The 24,086-nt window shown below is 44.3% G+C and overlaps 1 protein-coding gene across 1 annotated transcript in view; it reads left to right on the forward strand.

Annotated features, from left to right (window-relative positions):
- The first annotated feature begins 11,809 nt into the window (after positions 1–11,809).
- The window catches only part of LOC146060769 (interleukin-1 receptor type 1-like), an 88,581-nt gene continuing 76,304 nt past the window's right edge, over positions 11,810–24,086 (forward strand). The window contains exons 1-3 of the mRNA XM_083174387.1: positions 11,810–11,832; positions 22,688–22,733; positions 23,325–23,366. The gene's annotated coding sequence lies outside the window, so the exon portion shown is untranslated. The remainder of the gene's footprint in view (positions 11,833–22,687; positions 22,734–23,324; positions 23,367–24,086) is intronic.

The raw sequence follows: 24,086 nt of genomic DNA on the forward strand, positions 1-24,086 counted from the left end.
TGACGATAAGTGAAAAGCGTTGGTTACGTAATAAGTCCGCAACCAACGTACCCTTTATACCTAACTGCGTGCGAACAAAACGTAGCGCAGCGCAGCGTACAGTCTATTGTATGTTATACACCAAGAACCGATACCTTAATAAGAGATCCTTTCGCAGGACTTTGTCTCCAATTGTGCGAATATACCTTAAAGGACAGAGTCCGCAATGTAAGGACAGAGTCCTTAATGTACCTTATCGCTATTATGCGAATAACTAGACACGACCACTGAATAGGAATAAGGAGATTAGAACTCCGTAAAAGGTTTGTATTTAAGTCCCTAATGGACAGAAGGGGGTTACAGAAATAAGAACAAACAGGTATAACAGGTGATACAATATACTAACAATGAGTACTAAACAGACTCTGCTAAGGGGAGAGAAAACAGATACAAGACACAATCAGCCAACAATAACTACAAGGATAAATACCGTGATAAATGCAACCGTTTACCGTGGTCATCTAGTATGTGAAAAGCAGTCCGGTCAGAGCTCACTATCGTTCAGGAATGAGCGATAGTCCGGTAGGAAGGTCCAGGGAAAGTAGTTGTGCCGAAAAGACCCTGGCTGCTCTGTGTCGCCTATCTTATAGGGTCAGAAGGGGGAGGTCAAAGGCCATTCTCATTGGTCAGAGATCATATGTCCGGTCCACTGTGATTGGAGGTTAGACGCTGTACCTGGTCTGACCAGGTGCAGGGGAGTGAACTTTAAGAGTCCTTTGTTTGGTGGTTTCGGCGTCAGCAAGGATAAGAACCGGTTTGAGCTAGTTTCCTTTGTTAACTACTTACAACAGAAACTGTCTCTGGAATATGGATTATGTCCATATCTCTCGGGCAATGTACATTGCGACATATTCGCAATGACCGGAATACTTCGCATAATGAACTGAGCGGAACGGTACTAAACACGATATAGACAGGTGTGTGCAGGGCTAACTAAGCTATGTGTGGCGTTCTAAACCTTTTAACTATATTTCATTTTGTGTAAGTGTGTTATTATGAATTTATGTGTGATAGTATGTCTACTCTTCTGGTCCACATTGTCACACATACTCGGGTATGGAAACTTTATTTGCGCAACTCTGCGAACCAAAATGGCGGCCATACTATCACAAAATGGCGTGTGTGTACCTAGGCTTCCACAGTCCACCCTTTAACAGTAAATATAAAACTGTTACAATACAAAAACATTTCACACGACAATACAGAAATTCATAATCCTAACAAAGAAATTGGGATCCATGAAATAAACATATAAGGGGAGTAAACCATCTGCTCTCGGCCGATCCAGGATCATGGATAAACGATGGGCCGCATTTATCGAACAATCTACTCAGGGTCACGAAGGATAATGTACAATTTAGGGATAAAAATAAAAACAGGGGTGGTTACAACATATACACATTCACAAATATGGCATCCTTTGGTAGGTATTGTTTGTGACAACAGACCCTTGAACTCTTTGTTGTCTCTCTTTTTGGTATGCTTTTAAGTATGATGGTATTAAAACATCCGATCCTGGGTAAGGTGTCAAGTTTATAGATTCTACCTTAACCTAAGCTGGGACGGGTAACACACTCTCAGAACTCTGTATCGTCCGTCCAATGCCTGGCAGCAGGGCGGCAGCGGTATCCTTGCTTCTGAGGATAAGAACGGATAGTGGGGGGGGAGACAAGAATAGGACCCACAACAATAGAGAAAACTGAGAAAGGAAAAATTTTGTTAGTGATTCTTTCAACCTGTTACCAGTGGGGTGTGTCACAGTCCCTTTTTGTAGCTTGTACAGGTTGCTTGACCTTAACTGCTCTCCAGTCCTCCCGAAATGGTGCCTCTTAGCGATTTCTTTCTTTCGCCCTCGAGTGTAGGGACCTTCCGGTTTTCAGTTCTTTCGGCAGTAGGACGAACGTACCCGAATCTCTCTCTGCGACTTTGTTATTGAGGTAGTGCTGGTCAACAAGATCTGGGGTGGTCCTTTCCAAAGGTCTATCAAGCAACCTGTACATGGCAAAGCAGGGGAAACAACAACAACATCTCCTGGTTCATGGTTATGACAGTTCACAACAGGTGTCAACAAAGTCCTTTTGCTGCAGTTTTCCAGGTGTGGATACATCACTTGCATTTGTGGTCAAGGATCTCCTTGTGGGATTACCATAACCTGTGGCTGCCCGCCAAGCAATGTTTCGATGGGGACCAATGAGGTGGAGTTCTGAGAGTGATTTTACTACTACAAAAAGAGATTATGGGGTGTACCATCAGTCCCTGAAGGTTAACACATGACTTAAACCTTTTATATATTTGCATACTCAAGGGTGTTTCTGGGCTGCCATATCTATACACACAAACGTCAACATATATATATATATATATATATAAGAATAAATAAATAACTTAAATGCTTCTAGAGTGGACTGTACAAAGCCAATTTTGTATTACCTGCAGAGGATCCTGCTGGAGGAGGGATGTGGAGATGGCTCTGTGGGAACAGCCGTTGCAGTTTGTTTCCCCCAGACAAGTAAGGCATGATTCTGTCGTCTTACCTGTCTGTGGGCACACCAGTAATTTTGGACTAATTTTTCCACATACCTTCCCTGTCAAGACAAGTCAGGCCATGGGCTATCTCTGTCCTGACAGTTTGGCATGTTCTTAGAGTCACTGGTTTACCTTGTCCATCTTTCTATTCCTGTCCACATCCCTTCGGCTTCCAGACTGCTTCTCCTGCAGGGGACACAAATCTTGTATTACTATGTGAATATACTGACATTTATAGGGGGAACACAAACATTATCCGCAGAGCGCATGGCTCACCCAGCTGCCTTGCCAGCATGTTCATCATCAAGTGACACTGAATCCTCATTGAAGATGTGGTTTTTACACTTGATAACAGCCACTCTGTCCGGCAGCTGTGTGACTGTCGAGAATCTTTTAAACTTACAACGCTTGCGCCACTGGAGTGCCAGCTACTGAAACAGAACATCTGAGGCGCCATAGGGCCTAAGATCTTTTGTATTACCCCAACAAACATACTTGGAGTCGGCATGAATATTGACTGTTTTTTTTTTTTTTTTTTTTTTTCCTCAGTTCGCAGTACTATTAATGAGACTGCTGCTGCTGAGTGAGATGTCCAATGGGTTCAGCCTCTACTATGCCTTTTCCATCTATTACAGTATAGCCAGTGTACAATTTTCCCTCTCGGTGTTGTGGAAAGAACGAGAAAAAAACAAAAAACAAAAATGAATTACCTCTTCCAATGGGTTGTTACCACCCTTTGGGGGCATGCTGCAAAGGTCTGATTCAAACATGTCCTGCAATCATATTCATCTCGGCTCCCACTAAATTCCACTATTCCAGCAACCTCAGCACCACTCCACCCTTTGTGCCTTAGTGGGCACACCTGGTAAGAGTGTTGCTGGGTTTACAATATTACCCATTTTTCATGGTAACATCAATGCAAGTTCCCATTTAGTGAACTTGGCTGATGAATATTTTTCACATGTTTTGGCAGAATTTTAGGAGTGTCCAGACTATACGAGGAGCATAAACAGTTAAAACACACCCCAACACCACATTCTCAGTTTTGTTTACCAGTAGTGCTATGGCAACTACACTGTGTAGACAAATATGAAGTGCTTAAGTAATAGGGTTTTAATTGTACACTGCAGTACGACATTGGTCAGGCTGGCATCACCAGGTTTCTTACGTCACTATATCTGTCGCCCCCTCAGCAGGTCTAATACTCTAAATCACATGGTCTCTTGTGTCAGTTTTACCCATGGCAAAAAGCTGTAATCAGGCCTGTTTCTCCTTCTTTATTGTCCACATCTGTCTGTGAAGACATGGGTATTGTGATTGCACCTATTTATATGTAAATGCGTTTTACAACCCTTTTCATTCTTTGTAGAAGGGAAATGCTTTGTGTATTACTTGGACTGCTTTTCACAAGATGGTGGCTGTGGTTGCCCTGGGTAACATTAGGAGTAATGCTTACAGTTATTGGGACTTTGTTCAAAATTTACTGAAAAATATCTATATTGTGACTACTTGCTTTACAGGGTACCGCATATTCACAATGGTATTTCTCTGCTGGGGGTGCGACAGATTCTTCGAACTGTTTTTCTATGATTTGTGGGTTTATGGTTACTAATGTGTCCCAGATTTCCCTCCCCCTCCCCCCCTTGTTCGGGCGCAACCGCAATCCGTCCTGAGATACCTTATGTCCTGCCTCAGGAGGATACACCAGAGGTTGTCTATCGCCAACTGCTGGTGCTGTGGATGAGGAAAGGACACAACAATAGATCATTAACCCATTGTATTGGTATTTACCCATTTGTGGGCCGTAAGGACAGTGTGCGATCTTGCAAAACCCGGGGGAGGGGCTTGGTGGCTTTCTGAGGTTTCTGGAACAGAAAAGTAGGGAAAGGAGAAAAATTGGAAAAAGAGAGAGAAAAACTCAAAAAGGGTAGAAAATATTAATGACAGTAATGTGTACATTTATTTTCAACCGAAATTTTTTTTTTTTTCTTTTATTTTGATGACACCAGGATTTAGCACTATGGGGGAATTGGCTCTCAACTATTTGGTTCTTACCCTTTTCAACTCCTGTTCTGATTTGTAAAGCCCTCCCTTTCTTTCTGTTTCCCAGTGTGGTTGTGACTATGGGCTGTGTCTAGGGGTATTTAGCTAAAAGTTCTCTTTTTGGGAACCTTGTTATTTCACTGGGTATTTTTCCAGCTCAACCTCAGGTTTCGAATGGTGAGGCTGTACTTTGGGGCGCTATACTTTCTGTTTTTTTTAACAGGGTTTCTATTGAAGCTATGGTTGCCATTGATCCTGTGTCCTTCCCATCTTTAGTTCAAAGGGAACTCGGTATTTGTGCTGTAGTTTTTAGCTACCTTAGATGGATTTGACTCTATAACAGTGGAATACAACATTAGCCTCTGAGGACTGTCCAGCATATCTTGCACTTCTTGTGTAAGATTTCTAGGAGTGTCCAGAAATACCCCATCAGGGGTGCAATAGATGACACATCCCATTTTACATAGTAAATCTCTACCCAGGAGGTTAGTCGGGCCGCTGCAGCCAACAGAAAAGAGTGTTTGGTATGCAGAGGCCCGCTTGTAACATCTGCTGGTTTCGTCAGTGGGTAATGCTGTATTTTTCCTGTTACCCCAATTGCTGCTACTAATTGCTTGACACAACCTAGACCAGGAGGGAATGTTGTTAACGGGTTAGGTACAAAAAACTTTATATTTAAACTATTCCACTTACCCATATCTGAGGCTCCTCCCTAAGGTATTGAATTAGTCTAACTGGTTGTAGGATGCAGGTATGACCTGCTTCCTATTGTCTGACCTGGGTTGCCCTCAGCACAGTGTCAGTCATTGGATGGGGAGGAGGCATGTTGCGTGACCTGTCTGTCTCCTCCCATTGTCTAGGGGCTGGGTATCTCCGTGTCTCACCTTTGTGAGATTCCCATTCTCGCTTATGTGTCTTGATAACTCCTGGGGTTTCCTGACCTACAATGAGCTGAGTAATGACCTTTCCTATTGCAGTTGTAACAGATAATTGGCTTTCTACCTGTGTCCCTGGTGTTTCGTTGGTAGGCAGCTTTGTTTGGGGCATTAGTAAGGGCTTGGATGCTAACCATCATCAGTTTGTCAGTTTGCAGTTCCCTGTGCTTCTTAATGTTGCGGTCGTGGTCCACAGCAGATTCCCGTAGGGCGTCTACTGTCATTCCACGCCAATTTGGAAAGGAAGTTTGGACCCTGTTCTTCAATTTCTCTCTCAGCCCCTCCACTAACACAGAGACAACCATCTCCCTCAGGTGTGGGTTACCCTTAAGATCGGCGACACCAGTGTGTTTTGATACCGTCATCAAACACCGGTTGAAATATTCGCTAGCTGACTCACTATCTTTTTGTTTGATAGTGAATATCTTGCTATATTCCACTGCTGCAGGAAAATACACTCCCAACTGCAAGTTGATTAGGCGTATATTTTCCTGGTTGATCTCATCATTTATCTCCTTGTCCACCTTCAATCCACTATCCTGAATGAATTTCAGGATATCGATGTGAGTGGGGAGACAGGCCCTCAACATGATTCTCCAATCCTTGTTGGTGGGCTCATCAGAGTTTCCCAGATCCCTTACAAATTTCTGACATAATGTCAGATCTTTCCTAGGATCAGGGAAATCTGAAATGATGGACCGCAGCTCTAACCGTGTCCATAGGTTTAGCATGGTCATCTTTCTGGTAGGTATCACACCCTCTCTGTCTGCCTTACCATAGGGAACTTCCAGTGTGCGCATAGGATATGTTTGTACCACATCCGCATTACTGGGACCTGCTTGGGAGTCGTCTGTGTCTGTGCTGTGTAGTGCATCCTTACCTGAGTCCACTTCTATGCCGTTGGCACCAGCTGCCTCCTCCTCCTGTGCTGGAGCCCCAGCAGTGGGTTGAGCTTTACCCTCAAGCATATTAAGTGCATGGGAGACGGCCAGTGCCAACAGCTGCTCGTTTTCCTCTCGGGTTTCCTTATAAGGGGATAAAACAGGATACAAGTTAGTAACTGTTGCATTATTACTTAGGTCTTTCTTATGAGACATTAACCCCTTCGGCACATATGGGGGTGGGGGAGCTGATTCTATTGCGGCAACGGTTGCATTTTTATTGTGGCTGATTGTGTCCGGTATTGCCAAACATTTGATTCCCCATTGTTCCTGCCCTTCCTTCTGCCACAATTTAAGAATTTCCATGTGCTTCACTCTCTTCTTACGACTGGAGAGTAGACATATTTCATCCTTTACTGCAGATAAGATTTCTGGATCAAAGCTACCAACACTGGGAAATTCTAACTTGCTGCCTTGTGTCATTCTTCTCCATTTATTTTGATAAACAACTGCGAGTTCACCGTGCTTCCTGCACATAATGAAAGCCGCCGACCCTTTGGGTCGACTAGATTCCTCCCTAACTGACTCGGTATCCCTGTGTGAACCGTTATTACCCATAATTACAGGAATAAACGTTCACAGCTAGCAGAAACCGGAGGGCCGTTTATCAGTGAGTCACTCCCAAATCACTCCTTCTCCACAAAATGGCACTATTCCGCAATCAAGCGTGAAGCCCACTATGCGAGGTAATGTACTCAATCACCAAGTCTTTCAACTAGTAGCGAACTGCTAGCCAACTTGCAAGGTGCGGCAGTTTTTCCAGGGCACAGCAAAACTTGTTTTTCCTGTACCCCCAAAAACTGGTATTTCTAAAGTAGCTGATCGGATCACTGGGTTCCGATTTAGCCTCTTGTACCCTCCCAGTGGATCAAAATAGGTAGTTCCACGAAAGGGGCAGTTCCTATGGGCACGTCGTCACGTGAACCCGGTCCTAACTGGACTGTCCTACACTGGACTACACTGTGCTGAGTCGTGCCGTCACACACCCGTTCGCCTCAGTTATTTTTCACACTGGGCGCTAGTTACACCTTGGTCTTATGCTAATTTTTGAAATATTTCTGTACAGAAAATTTTCCCAGGCCGGTAGCTTTTCACTAGATTCTTATGCAGGTATAAATCCCTTATAATAAACTATAGGAATCTATTAAAATAATGCTTGAGTTGCTTGCTTATGAGAAAATGAACAAAAAGAAAAAAAACTTATTTTCTTTTATTAATCACCGCTTCATTCGCAGTATATTACTATACTGTTTAAATAAAGCTAGTGGTTTATTACTGTTCACCTCTTAATTCCTATGTGTGCTGCATGTGCAGTACCAATGAACAGCCACGTGTGTACGTGCGTTGTTCACAGGCCGCCGATGAATCGGCCACCCACGTGTTCTATAGTGTATTTGCAAGGTTGCGCTCGGGTTTCGCTATACGCAGTAATTGCGCCTAAATGTGGAATTAATCCCTTAACTCTGTCCGAGAGTTACGTATCAAGATGCGAAATAAATCCCGTACTTAATCCGTAAACCACGTACAAAGATGCGAAACTTTCCCGATGTGGGCACGTGCGCGCGCACCTTGCGTAATACACAATAGACGCTTTACGTTACTGCAAAAGGCCCAGGACTTGTCGCCACATGGCGGAGTCCCTGTTTTTGCGGTAGCTAACAATAAACAATTATAGTTTTGCACAGAGGGGATCCTCTATGTACTATAATAAACACAGATTCCACGTGTGCGAACCTTATCGCACGTGGTACATATACTATAATAAACAAGCAGCCCAGGACACTATACCCCGTTAAACTACTTGTGGCAGGCAGAAGTACAGTTTGCTAAACACTTAGGTATGATATGCTTTAAAACACGTGGCTTTCACTTATTGTACTCCGGGTTCAGCGCTAGCACTTCCCGAACCCCGCACCGCCGCGGACTCGGCCTATCCAGCAATGGAAACAAATAAATACTTCCACCCTTTTGCTGGTATAGGTCGAGTCGCACGCCTGGTACTGAGTTCTGGACTGTGGAGCGGACGGATGAGCCCTCAATTGTTAATACCGATATTATATGACCAAGGAGACAATAAGTGGAAAGCGCAGGTTACGTAATGTGTCCGTAACCTGCTTACCCTTTATACCTAACTGCGTGCGAACAAAACGTAGCGCAGCGCAGCGTACAGTCTATTGTATGTTATACACCAAGAACCGATACCTTAATAAGAGATCCTTTCGCAGGACTTTGTCTCCAATTGTGCGAATATACCTTAAAGGACAGAGTCCGCAATGTAAGGACAGAGTCCTTAATGTACCTTATCGCTATTATGCGAATAACTAGACACGACCACTGAATAGGAATAAGGAGATTAGAACTCCGTAAAAGGTTTGTATTTAAGTCCCTAATGGACAGAAGGGGGTTACAGAAATAAGAACAAACAGGTATAACAGGTGATACAATATACTAACAATGAGTACTAAACAGACTCTGCTAAGGGGAGAGAAAACAGATACAAGACACAATCAGCCAACAATAACTACAAGGATAAATACCGTGATAAATGCAACCGTTTACCGTGGTCATCTAGTATGTGAAAAGCAGTCCGGTCAGAGCTCACTATCGTTCAGGAATGAGCGATAGTCCGGTAGGAAGGTCCAGGGAAAGTAGTTGTGCCGAAAAGACCCTGGCTGCTCTGTGTCGCCTATCTTATAGGGTCAGAAGGGGGAGGTCAAAGGCCATTCTCATTGGTCAGAGATCATATGTCCGGTCCACTGTGATTGGAGGTTAGACGCTGTACCTGGTCTGACCAGGTGCAGGGGAGTGAACTTTAAGAGTCCTTTGTTTGGTGGTTTCGGCGTCAGCAAGGATAAGAACCGGTTTGAGCTAGTTTCCTTTGTTAACTACTTACAACAGAAACTGTCTCTGGAATATGGATTATGTCCATATCTCTCGGGCAATGTACATTGCGACATATTCGCAATGACCGGAATACTTCGCATAATGAACTGAGCGGAACGGTACTAAACACGATATAGACAGGTGTGTGCAGGGCTAACTAAGCTATGTGTGGCGTTCTAAACCTTTTAACTATATTTCATTTTGTGTAAGTGTGTTATTATGAATTTATGTGTGATAGTATGTCTACTCTTCTGGTCCACATTGTCACACATACTCGGGTATGGAAACTTTATTTGCGCAACTCTGCGAACCAAAATGGCGGCCATACTATCACAAAATGGCGTGTGTGTACCTAGGCTTCCACACAGAGGATGTTTAATATGCAGAGGAGGGGTGTATAGTGGAGTGGGCTTATTCATCATAATTTACTGGTGAGAGGACAGCTTGCTTGACTGCAGATATCTCCAGTTCCCAAAAATAGATTTCTTACATTTTAATGGAATTGAAAACTACCTACCAAATGGTATTGGGGACTAGGGGATCAGAGTTCAGGAGGCAGAGCAATCTTCCAACGAGCATATAAAACTACATTCCAGGTGTGTGGAGCTGGAGCAGTAACCAGCTGCTGGAAGGCTGATATCTCTGGTTCTGGGAACAGTAGAGACAAGCTACTAGTGTCCCTCAAAGGGGGGGGGAGTCCCAGCTTTTGGAATATACCCTTAGAAAAACTCTAAGTCAGACAGAACCTGAAATATCTGACTGGGAAGAGCAATTAACAGGCTTGGATGGGGACCACTGCTTTGAAATCAGATATCTCCGGTTCCCAAGGGCTGATTTTTAAAATTCTTGTACCCATGGAAAAAGGGGACCCTCAGCTTTTATCTTAGTGCCCTTAGACTCCGGGGGGGGGGAGGTTCTGGGTACTCAGAAACCCCCCATGCAAGCACCACTGAGGGAAAAGAGGGTGGAATATGTTCAGGCATCCACTGGAGACAGTCACAAGATAATCTGAACTCTCATATTACATGATCATCAAAACGGAATACACAAACAAAACAGATTAAGCGCTCAATGACTTGTACTTATTGGATTCTTTGAAACAGGGCCGCTGACTGGGGGGTGCTGTGGGTACAGCTGTCCTGGGCCCCGGCCTCTGGAGGGGCACGGGCAGCTGCCCACAGCGGCACTGTGCCACCCCCCCACCCCATGGCCGCCACCACCACCCACCCGGCTGCGCCCCAGCCAGGCACGCACAATACACAGTGCAACCTGCAGAGCGCCGAGCCTAGGACACAGAGGGTCTCGGCGCTCTGCAGGCTGCACTGTGCAGTGTGTGCGCTCCCGAGGAGATGCGCAGCCGCAGCTTGGTAAGTAATGGTACTCGGGGTGGGGGGCGACCATAATGGTACTAGGGGGGTGGGGGGGGCGGACTGAAGGTCTGTCCCGGGTCCTGCGATTCTTAGTGGTGGCGCGCTGTCTGGACCGTTCCGTTACAATATCACATATTTTCTTTATAAGAACATTTGGAATAACCAGTGGCGTAACTAAGGCTCAGCAGCCCAAGCCATTGCGGGGGGGAGCCAGCAATATGTGGGCGCAGTGTCACCGCACAGTACCTGTGAATGCAGGAGCTGGAGGCAGGAGGAGAATGCCGGGGGCTGAGTGTTGGCGGCTCAGCAAGGTATGCAAAGTGCTCCCTTGCTGAGATGAGATGTGGTGCCTGGCTGCTGCAGCCTGCACCCGTCTGTGACTCTGACAGCAGCGTGGCCAGCTTCATATATAACGATCTCCCTCTCCTCCCATCCCTGCCACACTTCACTTGATTTATACAGACTGTGGCAGGCTTTACAATCAACCCAAATCCTCACAGTAAAGCATATTACAGTGAGGCTTTAGATTGATAATAAAGGCTGCCACAGTCAGAGAGTGAGCTGAAAGAAATGACTGAACTTCCCTGTGTCCAGACTCCGGACAGTGACACCTGCTCCTGAAGCCTGCCAGGTCTGAAGTTCTCTAAATTGTACTGTGTGTTTAGTGGGGGAATAGGCAAATAAGGGATAACTTTGATGGGAGGGACAGGAGGCATAATTGTTATGGGTCATAGGAGTGATGATAGAGATGGGGGACAGGAAGTATTATGTATGAAAAAAAATACAATTAATGTATGGGGGGGGGGGGGGGGGCGCAAAAAAAAATTCTGCAGAGGGGCGCAATATTTCTAGTTACGCCACTGGGAATAACAAACACTAAGAAGAATAGAAATAGTTAAACAGCCCACAGATAGCTCTGGTCTGTCAGTGTCAATAAAACATTGCTCATGTAGTGAAAATGCTATGAAGTAAATCTGTTGTGTCCAAACGTGTTTTGGGATGTTGAAATCTGAAGCCTCTGCTCCTCCCTTCTAGGATGTATTTCCAGCAGTGATACCAGCAATCCAGTAATGTGACAGCGCATGCTGGAGAGAGGTAAGAACTGGATCCATTCTTAAAGTATAGGACAGTATTGTAGGCACAGTTCTATGATGATTCCTTCCCATCTCTATAAAGAATCGTATTTTTTTTTTACTTCAGGCAACCAAAATTGCACAGTTAATGTGATTGTGAGGAAACATTGCCATACTAAATAGACTGGTGTACTGTACCTGCCATATTGGTATACATGGAAAGAATGTGGTTTATTATCTTCTATTCCTTAAATGTGATCATTCACTTTGCAATAGTTACTTTACTTCATGTTAGGATTCTGTGAGTTGTGTATCATAAGGTTGTGGCTTCTTACAAAAGCAGTCTCAGAAATATAAAAGAGCTATGCTTTTAAAAGCAAAACCGTATACACATATACAATACAAAAAACAGGAATTATGAAAAAAAGTCATAGTTAAAATGAAAATAATATATATCCTGTAAATATCCTTTAGCTCCTATATACTTGTGCTTTTTGGATTGTATTCCTTTTTGTGTAATATTTCCTAGACACTATGTAGAATTACTATAAGTTGTTTGTTTTATAGTGCTGCCTGTGATTGCATTCCATGCTGCAGCACATCCATACCTATATATATATATATATATATATATATATATATATATATATATAGGTATACAACGGTGTGGCACTCGTAGCCAAAACAAGATACAGTAGTCAAGCCAAGTAGCAACAACGTTTCAATTTATCAATTGTCTTCAGGTTACAAGCAATAAAAATCATAAACATACCTTTATAGAGAAGTTACACCATAGAAGTGAGGCTGAGACGCCGGGGGATGAGGGGAACGCCCATCCGACGCAGAAAGACTGACGTCATACTGCCGGTAGGACGCAGCGTGAGGAAAAAAGGTTGCTGTAGAAACAGCAGCCAAACACACTGTACGAAAAAAAGGGAATTAGAGAAATAACAATTAAACTGTAGAGAATTCATATAAGGAAGCATAAAATAAATAATCATAAACCTAAGAAAAAGGAAACAGCAAAAGATGTAAGCGGCGGCTCAGCGTCACTTCATGAATGGTCCTTAATATTAAGCATTATAAATAATGTACTATCAAAAAATGCAGCATATTATAATATTAAGCTAAAAATGACATTATAAACTATACAGCAAAATAGCAAATTGAAGCTTCAATTTGCTATTTTGCTGTATAGTTTATAATGTCATTTTTAGCTTAATATTATAATATGCTGCATTTTTTGATAGTACATTATTTATAATGCTTAATATTAAGGACCATTCATGAAGTGACGCTGAGCCGCCGCTTACATCTTTTGCTGTTTCCTTTTTCTTAGGTTTATGATTATTTATTTTATGCTTCCTTATATGAATTCTCTACAGTTTAATTGTTATTTCTCTAATTCCCTTTTTTTCGCACAGTGTGTTTGGCTGCTGTTTCCACAGCAACCTTTTTTCCTCACGCTGCGTCCTACCGGCAGTATGACGTCAGTCTTTCTGCGTCGGATGGGCGTTCCCCTCATCCCCCGGCGTCTCAGCCTCACTTCTATGGTGTAACTTCTCTATAAAGGTATGTTTATGATTTTTATTGCTTGTAACCTGAAGACAATTGATAAATTGAAACGTTGTTGCTACTTGGCTTGACTACTGTATCTTGTTTTGGCTACGAGTGCCACACCGTTGTATACCTACATTCCATTTCTAGTGGAGGCACCGGCAGAGTTTTTCCGAGTCACAGGGAGTGCCAAACCTCTGGACTATATATATATATATATATATATATATATATATATATATATATATATATATATATATATATATATATATATATAGACTTCCAAGAATGAAGGCACACGACACAGGATAAACTTTTTCACCGCAAGTGTATTCTGGCTAGTAACATCTAGCGCTTTCAGGGGATACAACCCCCGTCATCAGGATGGTAGCCACACAGGTACAATGGTGTAGTCAGAACCCCGACTCCTCCCCAAACAACATTTATATACAGAACATGTTTGATTACTCACCTGTCCAGTCGCCCAGCTCCCGCGGCCGCACATCGCCATACCGGAAGTGCGTCATCGCACATTCTCCAGGACACAGGAAGCTCACTCCTGGAGCGCACAGCGTGCGTTCCAAGACCCACTTCCGCGTTCCACTGGGTGAAGACGTCTCTCCTCCTTGGTGGGCGGTGCTGCCCCCCGTGGATGCCGGCGCTGAAGGACAGGAAGATGCCTAAACAAAAACAATAATAACAACGATGAGACAGTGAACAAAAAACACATACACAATACATACCCCATTATAAGAGATACATATAGATAGCCAAAAACTACACTAGACATACACATACTATTGTATATACATAACACATAGGTTAATAATTAGGTTATTGATTAAGCTCAACCAACCGGTGGGCAATATCAGGACTCCTCATGCAAGATAAAGAAATCTTAGACTATACGGCATCAATATGGACATAACTTGAATTGCACAGATACATGAATTAAGAACATGAAAGGATAATTAGGTAAGACTATTCCAATTAATCTTGTCATTGAGACCACCTGGTTTGGTGGTCCCAAGTCTCAAGATCCATTGGGTCTCCCTAATAAGCAATCTTTTGGCTCGATCACCTCCCCTGGCACTTAATGGGACCTGATCCAACATAAAGTACTTTAAAGATGATAGAGGGTGTCCCATGCTTTTAAAATGACGTGGGACCGGCTGGTCCACATCCTTCCCCTTCAAACTCAAGTCAATAGATGACCGATGGGCCGCCATCCTCTCTTTAAACATGCGGGTTGTTTGGCCCACATACCATAACCCACAGGGGCAAATAATAGCATATACCACGTGTGAAGAGGAACACGTGAGTACAGATCTAATATCATACCTCTTATTGCAGTGGGGATGCTGAAAGTCCTTGCACTTAATCAAATATTTACATGTAATACAGCTACCACAGCTATAGCACCCAGGGGGTTTCCTATACACATTGGGCGGGGTCACGGAAGAATACTCCGATATATCCGCATGGACCAACCGGTCCCTAAGATTCCTCCCCCGAGTATATGCAAGCAATGGTCTGTGGTCTTTGAGGCCAGGTAGCTCATTGTCCATACGAATGATAGGCCAGAGAGCCCTAGATGCTCTCTGAACGATGGGGCTTGACGACAAGAATTCATGAACCCAAGGGATCATCTTCTCTTTTTTCTTTTGTTTTGGGCACCACAGGGCTTCAGGGTCCATATCCAGAACCTGTTGTTTCTGTATAGCCAACAGGTCCCTATCATAACCTCTGACCAGGAACCTTTCTGTCATGAGATCTAATTCATGCGGTAACCTCTCTCTATCACTGGTCAGCCGTGCCACCCTAAGCATCTGTGAGAGGGGCAGACCCTTTTTCAGGGATGGGGGGTGGTGGCTGGAGGCCCTCAACAAAGTATTCCTGTCGGTGCTTTTCGAAAATCGACTAGTTGTTATAGCTCCATCTTTGATCTCAATGGCTACATCTAGAAAATTGGCCTTACATGTACTGCACTCATAAGTAAATTTGATAAAAGGCCTTTTGGCATTAATATCACTCATCAGGCTGCGGAACCTCTCCTCCCCCCCAGTCCAGATCAGAAACACGTCATCAATGTACCGTAGGTACAGCATGACGTGTCCCCAAATGTCCTGGTCGCTGAAGAAGAGGTCCCGCTCCTGAGCGAACATATACACATTCGCGTAAGAGGGGGCAACGGAAGACCCCATTGCACACCCTCTACGCTGAATGTAATAGGTTCCATCAAATAGAAAGAAATTACGGCACAAGGTCAATTCAAGTAGGGAAAGAAATAAGTCATGGTTAAAAATAGCAGGGTCCAAATACTTGAGAAGGAAGTCCTTCATGGATCGAAGTCCACCCTCGTGGGGTATCGATGTATATAAGCTGCATACATCGAGACAGCATAAGAGTGCACCAGGAGGAATGGCATCAATCTCTTTCAATTTGCAAAGGAAGGTGTTGGTATCCTTGAGGAAGGTTTTTTCACGAGGAAGCAGTGGTTGCAAGATGCTATCAAGCATTTGGGAAACCGGTTGTAGCAGTGAGCCCCGGGCCGAGATGATAGGGCGGCCAGGGGGCTTAACCGGATTCTTGTGGAGCTTTGGCAGTATGTACAGCACTGGGATCACAGGGTATTGGACCTTCAAGATCTGGACCACTTTCTCAGGGAGAAACTTTGCAGTCTTAGCTGCATCTAACACCGAAAAGAGTTCCTTCTGGAAACCTACAGTCGGATCCCTAGAGAGACGGTCATATACCTCGACGTCAGACAATTGCCCCATGATCTCTTGTCTGTAGTCATCCACATTCATCACCACAGTTGCTCCGCCCTTGTCCGCAGGACGGATAATTATGGATTTATCTTTCCCTAAAGCTTGTAAAGCAACGATCTCCTGCTTAGTCATATTGGGTTTAATTTTATACGGCGTCGCTAGGAATCTATTCATTGAATCGTCCATCAGCTTAGTGAATGTCTTAATTGAGCTATTCTGTGAAGGGGGATCAAACTTGGACCTTGATGTTTTGGACATAAAATCATCAAAAATAGAGCCCTGATGAATAACTGGCTTATGTTGGAAGAACTCTTTGCGTCTAAGTTGTCTGGAGAACTTGTGCAGGTTTAATTTCCAATCAAACTCATTGTGTATATTGGTAGGCACAAAACTTAAGCCCCGATTAAGAACTTGGAGCTCAAATGTAGACAGAGTCCTGTTGGACAAATTAAAAATCAAACTTTCAGTTTGGTGGCCGCTATTGACGCCGCCTTCCTTATTTCTCTGACCCTGGCGCCCCCGACGGGTGGCCGTGCGCTTGTGGAACCTCTGTGGTCCCCCTCTCTTATCCCTAAAGGGAGCGCCGTGGCTGCTTGCACTTCGTCTGGGTCCGAGACCATAAAGTCACTGTCACTACTTGACTTATTACGGTCTGGGTGGGGATTTCTCCGTTGCCAGGGTCGTCGTCGGCGTTGCGGCTTTGGGTTGTCCAACCCTTGTCTGTCACCTCCACACAACCAGGGATACACCCTGTTTTCCTCATAGTCCTGATCTACCGCAAACTTCTTGCTGCGTTTGAATTTCAGCAAGTCCTTCTTATAAGCTTCACATTGGCTCTCTAATTTAGACATCCAACTCGCATTGGATTCAGATTCCAGCAAGTCCTTATATTCCGTATGTAAACCCGTAATTTTGTGTCTCGTGATGTTCAACTCACGGTTCGCCTCCTCAATTACCAGCACCATCAAGTCGGTCGCACATTTGTTGAGAATGGCGACCCACCTCCTTACAAATTCCGGATTGAAACGGCCAATGGTCGGCACGTTCTTGACGCGGAATCCGCGTGGAATTTTGTGCTCCTTATAGTAATTGGCCAAAGATGTGCTATGTAATTGAAAGTCCGTTTCACGGCGTCTCATTTTCAATAATCTGTGATAAACATCCTCGATATTATCGATATCGGACAAAGTCTCAGGGGGTTCCTGTGCCAGGATTGAATCAATTTGTTCCTGGGTATAACTGAACAGCTCCCCCACAGGTGTCCCAGCAGTGCCTGATAGGGATGTCCCTTCAGACTGACTTGCAGATAAAGGCTCCATGACAACTCCCACAGGTATAGGGCAAAATCAATAAACGCCAAATAAAGTATGTACAAAGTGTAGTGGCTGCAGCAACTTCACAGTCTCACCAGTCCAATGAGCAGGAATGGATAAATGACCACATATAGATAACAACGGTGTCACGGGTGCCTTGCAACTGGTGTCCTTTGCAGATCCACAAGTAACAATCTTCCATATATGCCGGCACTCCAATTATATTCAGCAGCTTGGTCGGTGCACTCCCAATAAATTTGTAGACTTCCAAGAATGAAGGCACGCGACACAGGATAAACTTTTTCACCGCAAGTGTATTCTGGCTAGTAACATCTAGCGCTTTCAGGGGATACAACCCCCGTCATCAGGATGGTAGCCACACAGGTACAATGGTGTAGTCAGAACCCCGACTCCTCCCCAAACAACATTTATATACAGAACATGTTTGATTACTCACCTGTCCAGTCGCCCAGCTCCCGCGGCCGCACATCGCCATACCGGAAGTGCGTCATCGCACATTCTCCAGGACACAGGAAGCTCACTCCTGGAGCGCACAGCGTGCGTTCCAAGACCCACTTCCGCGTTCCACTGGGTGAAGACGTCTCTCCTCCTTGGTGGGTGGTGCTTCCCCCCGTGGATGCCGGCGCTGAAGGACAGGAAGATGCCTAAACAAAAACAATAATAACAACGATGAGACAGTGAACAAAAAACACATACACAATACATACCCCATTATAAGAGATACATATAGATGAACCGTGAGTTGAACATCACGAGACACAAAATTACGGGTTTACATACGGAATATAAGGACTTGCTGGAATCTGAATCCAATGCGAGTTGGATGTCTAAATTAGAGAGCCAATGTGAAGCTTATAAGAAGGACTTGCTGAAATTCAAACGTAGCAAGAAGTTTGCGGTAGATCAGGACTATGAGGAAAACAGGGTGTATCCCTGGTTGTGTGGAGGTGACAGACAAGGGTTGGACAACCCAAAGCCGCAACGCCGACGACGACCCTGGCAACGGAGAAATCCCCACCCAGACCGTAATAAGTCAAGTAGTGACAGTGACTTTATGGTCTCGGACCCAGACGAAGTGCAAGCAGCCACGGCGCTCCCTTTAGGGATAAGAGAGGGGGACCACAGAGGTTCCACAAGCGCACGGCCACCCGTCGGGGGCGCCAGGGTCAGAGAAATAAGGAAGGCGGCGTCAATAGCGGCCACCAAACTGAAAGTTTGATTTTTAATTTGTCCAACAGGACTCTGTCTACATTTGAGCTCCAAGTTCTTAATCGGGGCTTAAGTTTTGTGCCTACCAATATACACAATGAGTTTGATTGGAAATTAAACCTGCACAAGTTCTCCAGACAACTTAGACGCAAAGAGTTCTTCCAACATAAGCCAGTTATTCATCAGAGCTCTATTTTTGATGATTTTATGTCCAAAACATCAAGGTCCAAGTTTGATCCCCCTTTACAGAATAGCTCAATTAAGACATTCACTAAGCTGATGGACGATTCAATGAATAGATTCCTAGCGACGCCGTATAAAATTAAACCCAATATGACTAAGCAGGAGATCGTTGCTTTACAAGCTTTAGGGAAAGATAAATCCATAATTATCCGTCCTGCGGACAAGGGCGGAGCAACTGTGGTGATGAATGTGGATGACTACAGACAAGAGATCATGGGGCAATTGTCTGACGTCGAGGTATATGACCGTCTCTCTAGGGATCCGACTGTAGGTTTCCAGAAGGAACTCTTTTCGGTGTTAGATGCAGCTAAGACTGCAAAGTTTCTCCCTGAGAAAGTGGTCCAGATCTTGAAGGTCCAATACCCTGTGATCCCAGTGCTGTACACACTGCCAAAGCTCCACAAGAATCCGGTTAAGCCCCCTGGCCGCCCTATCATCTCGGCCCGGGGCTCACTGCTACAACCGGTTTCCCAAATGCTTGATAGCATCTTGCAACCACTGCTTCCTCGTGAAAAAACCTTCCTCAAGGATACCAACACCTTCCTTTGCAAATTGAAAGAGATTGATGCCATTCCTCCTGGTGCACTCTTATGCTGTCTCGATGTATGCAGCTTATATACATCGATACCCCACGAGGGTGGACTTCGATCCATGAAGGACTTCCTTCTTAAGTATTTGGACCCTGCTATTTTTAACCATGACTTATTTCTTTCCCTACTTGAATTGACCTTGTGCCGTAATTTCTTTCTATTTGATGGAACCTATTACATTCAGCGTAGAGGGTGTGCAATGGGGTCTTCCGTTGCCCCCTCTTACGCAAATGTGTATATGTTCGCTCAGGAGCGGGACCTCTTCTTCAGCGACCAGGACATTTGGGGACACGTCATGCTGTACCTACGGTACATTGATGACGTGTTTCTGATCTGGACTGGGGGGGAGGAGAGGTTCCGCAGCCTGATGAGTGATATTAATGCCAAAAGTCCTTTTATCAAATTTACTTATGAGTGCAGTACATGTAAGGCCAATTTTCTAGATGTAGCCATTGAGATCAAAGATGGAGCTATAACACTTAGTCGATTTTCGAAAAGCACCGACAGGAATACTTTGTTGAGGGCCTCCAGCCACCACCCTCCATCCCTGAAAAAGGGTCTGCCCCTCTCACAGATGCTTAGGGTGGCACGGCTGACCAGTGATAGAGAGAGGTTACCGCATGAATTAGATCTCATGACAGAAAGGTTCCTGGTCAGAGGTTATGATAGGGACCTGTTGGCTATACAGAAACAACAGGTTCTGGATATGGACCCTGAAGCCCTGTGGTGCCCAAAACAAAAGAAAAAAGAGAAGATGATCCCTTGGGTTCATGAATTCTTGTCGTCAAGCCCCATCGTTCAGAGAGCATCTAGGGCTCTCTGGCCTATCATTCGTATGGACAATGAGCTACCTGGCCTCAAAGACCACAGACCATTGCTTGCATATACTCGGGGGAGGAATCTTAGGGACCGGTTGGTCCATGCGGATATATCGGAGTATTCTTCCGTGACCCCGCCCAATGTGTATAGGAAACCCCCTGGGTGCTATAGCTGTGGTAGCTGTATTACATGTAAATATTTGATTAAGTGCAAGGACTTTCAACATCCCCACTGCAATAAGAGGTATGATATTAGATCTGTACTCACGTGTTCCTCTTCACACGTGGTATATGCTATCATTTGCCCTTGTGGGTTATGGTATGTGGGCCAAACAACCCGCATGTTTAAAGAGAGGATGGCGGCCCATCGGTCATCTATTGACTTGAGTTTGAAGGGGAAGGATGTGGACCAGCCGGTCCCACGTCATTTTAAAAGCATGGGACACCCTCTATCATCTTTAAAGTACTTTATGTTGGATCAGGTCCCATTAAGTGCCAGGGGAGGTGATCGAGCCAAAAGATTGCTTATTAGGGAGACCCAATGGATCTTGAGACTTGGGACCACCAAACCAGGTGGTCTTAATGACAAGATTAATTAGAATAGTCTTACCTAATTATCCTTTCATGTTCTTAATTCATGTATCTGTGCAATTCAAGTTATGTCCATATTGATGCCGTATAGTCTAAGATTTCTTTATCTTGCATGAGGAGTCCTGATATTGCCCACCGGTTGGTTGAGCTTAATCAATAACCTAATTATTAACCTATGTGTTATGTACAGTATATACAATAGTATGTGTATGTCTAGTGTAGTTTTTGGCTATCTATATGTATCTCTTATAATGGGGTATGTATTGTGTATGTGTTTTTTGTTCACTGTCTCATCGTTGTTATTATTGTTTTTGTTTAGGCATCTTCCTGTCCTTCAGCGCCGGCATCCACGGGGGGCAGCACCGCCCACCAAGGAGGAGAGACGTCTTCACCCAGTGGAACGCGGAAGTGGGTCTTGGAACGCACGCTGTGCGCTCCAGGAGTGAGCTTCCTGTGTCCTGGAGAATGTGCGATGACGCACTTCCGGTATGGCGATGTGCGGCCGCGGGAGCTGGGCGACTGGACAGGTGAGTAATCAAACATGTTCTGTATATAAATGTTGTTTGGGGAGGAGTCGGGGTTCTGACTACACCATTGTACCTGTGTGGCTACCATCCTGATGACGGGGGTTGTATCCCCTGAAAGCGCTAGATGTTACTAGCCAGAATACACTTGCGGTGAAAAAGTTTATCCTGTGTCGTGTGCCTTCATTCTTGGAAGTCTACAAATTTATTGGGAGTGCACGACCAAGCTGCTGAATATAATTGGAGTGCCGGCATATATGGAAGATTATATATATATATATATATATATATATAAGCAGTGCTCAAAGTGGACATTTTAAAGTCAGGGGTATGAAAAAATAAAGACTGTAGTGGCGCTCCAGAAAAGGGGGTGGGGCCAGTGGAAAGGGGGCATGACTTAAAGTGCAGTGTACCACACCACATACCCCTTATACACATTATACACCAAAATAGTAGGACCCTAGTGGGTAACTAGGGGGGGGGGGTATGTGTGACAGGAAGATAGCGATGGACTGGGGGGCAGGTGTGATGGAGATAGCGGGTCACTATGGGGTCAGGTGTGACAAGCAGACAGTGGATATCTAGGGGGAGCTGGTGTGACAGGGAGGTATAGATAGATATTAGAGAAACTTTCATATAGGTACAGATCACAAATAAAGGAAATATATCTATGCACACATATACATATATATCTATGCTCCTCCTCACCTTTCTAAATTACCTAAGAGCAGTGCAGGTGGGGGATATGATGTGCTCCTTCTATGGCTGCCAGTGACCCAGCAACAGACACCTCCGCTGGCTTCTCCGCTCCAGATCTGTCACCAGTGGCGTAACTATGAATTTTGTTCCCCCCCCCCTGCCAAAAAGTAGCGTATGTAGCGCCTCCCCCCTTGGACTCCTCTCCAGCGTGTTTCCCCAGTGTGTGACGTGATGACGTCACACGCATAACGGAGAAGCTGAAGCAGGATAGAGGATGAGAAACCAGCAGACACTGCAGAGCTCCATAATAGTAAGGCATTGTGATGGGTGATGTTATTATCGTTGGGCCAGCAACATTCTCGTTAAGTATGCCTTCCCCTTGGGCTCCAGAAGCTGACGCTTGTTCCTGAGACATTTTTTTTTCTTTTAGTTTTCCCCTTGCGCACAATTAATTATCCATATCCTGTTCGTGACGCCACGAAAATTCCTTGTAATAAACTGGAATTTTATTCTAATGTTTCTCTGCCTTTCTATTTTGCAGGATACTTCTTCTTTCCTCTTCCACTTCCAGGATTATTCCATTGTCGGTAAGTATAAACAGGTTTTTAGTTTATAATGAAGTATTTATTTATGAATACATTTATATATTTGCGAAGTATATAATAGTTCCACTTCAACAGGTTATGCAACAAGAAATTGCAACATAAAACAAATTAAATTAAATTTACCATTTCCTAGCAATACATTAGAATTTTTATAGATCAAATAGCTAATAACAATAGTTAACCCACAGTGAATATGACAAAAATTCACTTGCATACATCTAACGTCTCAATTACAATACACATTTACAACTAATATACTGTAGTCGGCATTGCCACATTAAAACGCATATTTCACTCTTCTGCTAACAGCATAAATTGAGTCCCAAAAGATTTTGTAACAGTCTATCCTATTAACTCCCAAAGTTCTGAGTATACACTGTGCACTGCTCCTCACAACGATTCTCTCCTTAAGGTAGAACTACTCTTGCAACAATGGATTATCTTATCCTATAATATGTCGAGTTCCTAGTCTTTGTTGGTTACAACAGAAGGAATATTAACCTATTGTTTCCAGCTTGTAATCCCACACTTTGAACAAGACTTTGCTTTACTTTGTCTGACTTTTATTTGCAGAAGCTGAGAAGACCCTGAAGTATAAAACCCTTTTCCTTGCAGGCAAGTGTTTTGTCAATCATCACTAAATGCTTTCCTTTATAGGTAGAATAAATATCTAACTGTATAACATCCTTAGCAAAGTTCGTCTTTCTTTATTCCACTGCTTCATCACTTTATCTCTATCTATTTCGCCTCTTTGCAATATTTATGGAACTGTGAACTGTATAACGGTGCTCCTCTCTAGGACTCCAGCCTCTCAACTGTTTAGTGTGACACTTGTAGTTCTGCGACTGGCAATTTATACTTTGCTATCTCCTTATGCAGGGTCTCAAGACTATACGTTTTGCACTATAAATCTTTGGCTACTTTATTTGGAATAGTACTTATACTCCGGCTCTTCTTATGCTGGGCAAATCTCACCAACACCTCACTGTATTGCAATTGCTAACTTCTATAGACAGCTCACTAGCCAGGGGGATGGAGGCAGGGGTAGGGGTACAACTGCTCACCGCTGGGTTAACTGATGATGCTATTCGTCAGCACACCTCCGGGGCTCCACTCCACTGACAGCCATGGGGGCCTAACTGCGTCACAGCACTCTCCTCCCCCTCTCAGCCTCAAACGCTTACCCTTGGTTTCTTTCTCCAAGGCCTCGCCTCAGTTACCACCCACCTCTAGGGCAATTGGTCTCAGCTACTTGCCTGGATTTCAGCCACATTCCTCCACCGTCTACAGCCCGCCTCCTGCTGTAATGTTTACTCTTGCGCCCCTCAGTGTCAC

The sequence above is a fragment of the Crinia signifera genome, chromosome 2, assembly GCF_055691185.1.
Source record: "Crinia signifera chromosome 2, ASM5569118v1, whole genome shotgun sequence".
Lineage (NCBI taxonomy): Eukaryota > Metazoa > Chordata > Amphibia > Anura > Myobatrachidae > Crinia > Crinia signifera.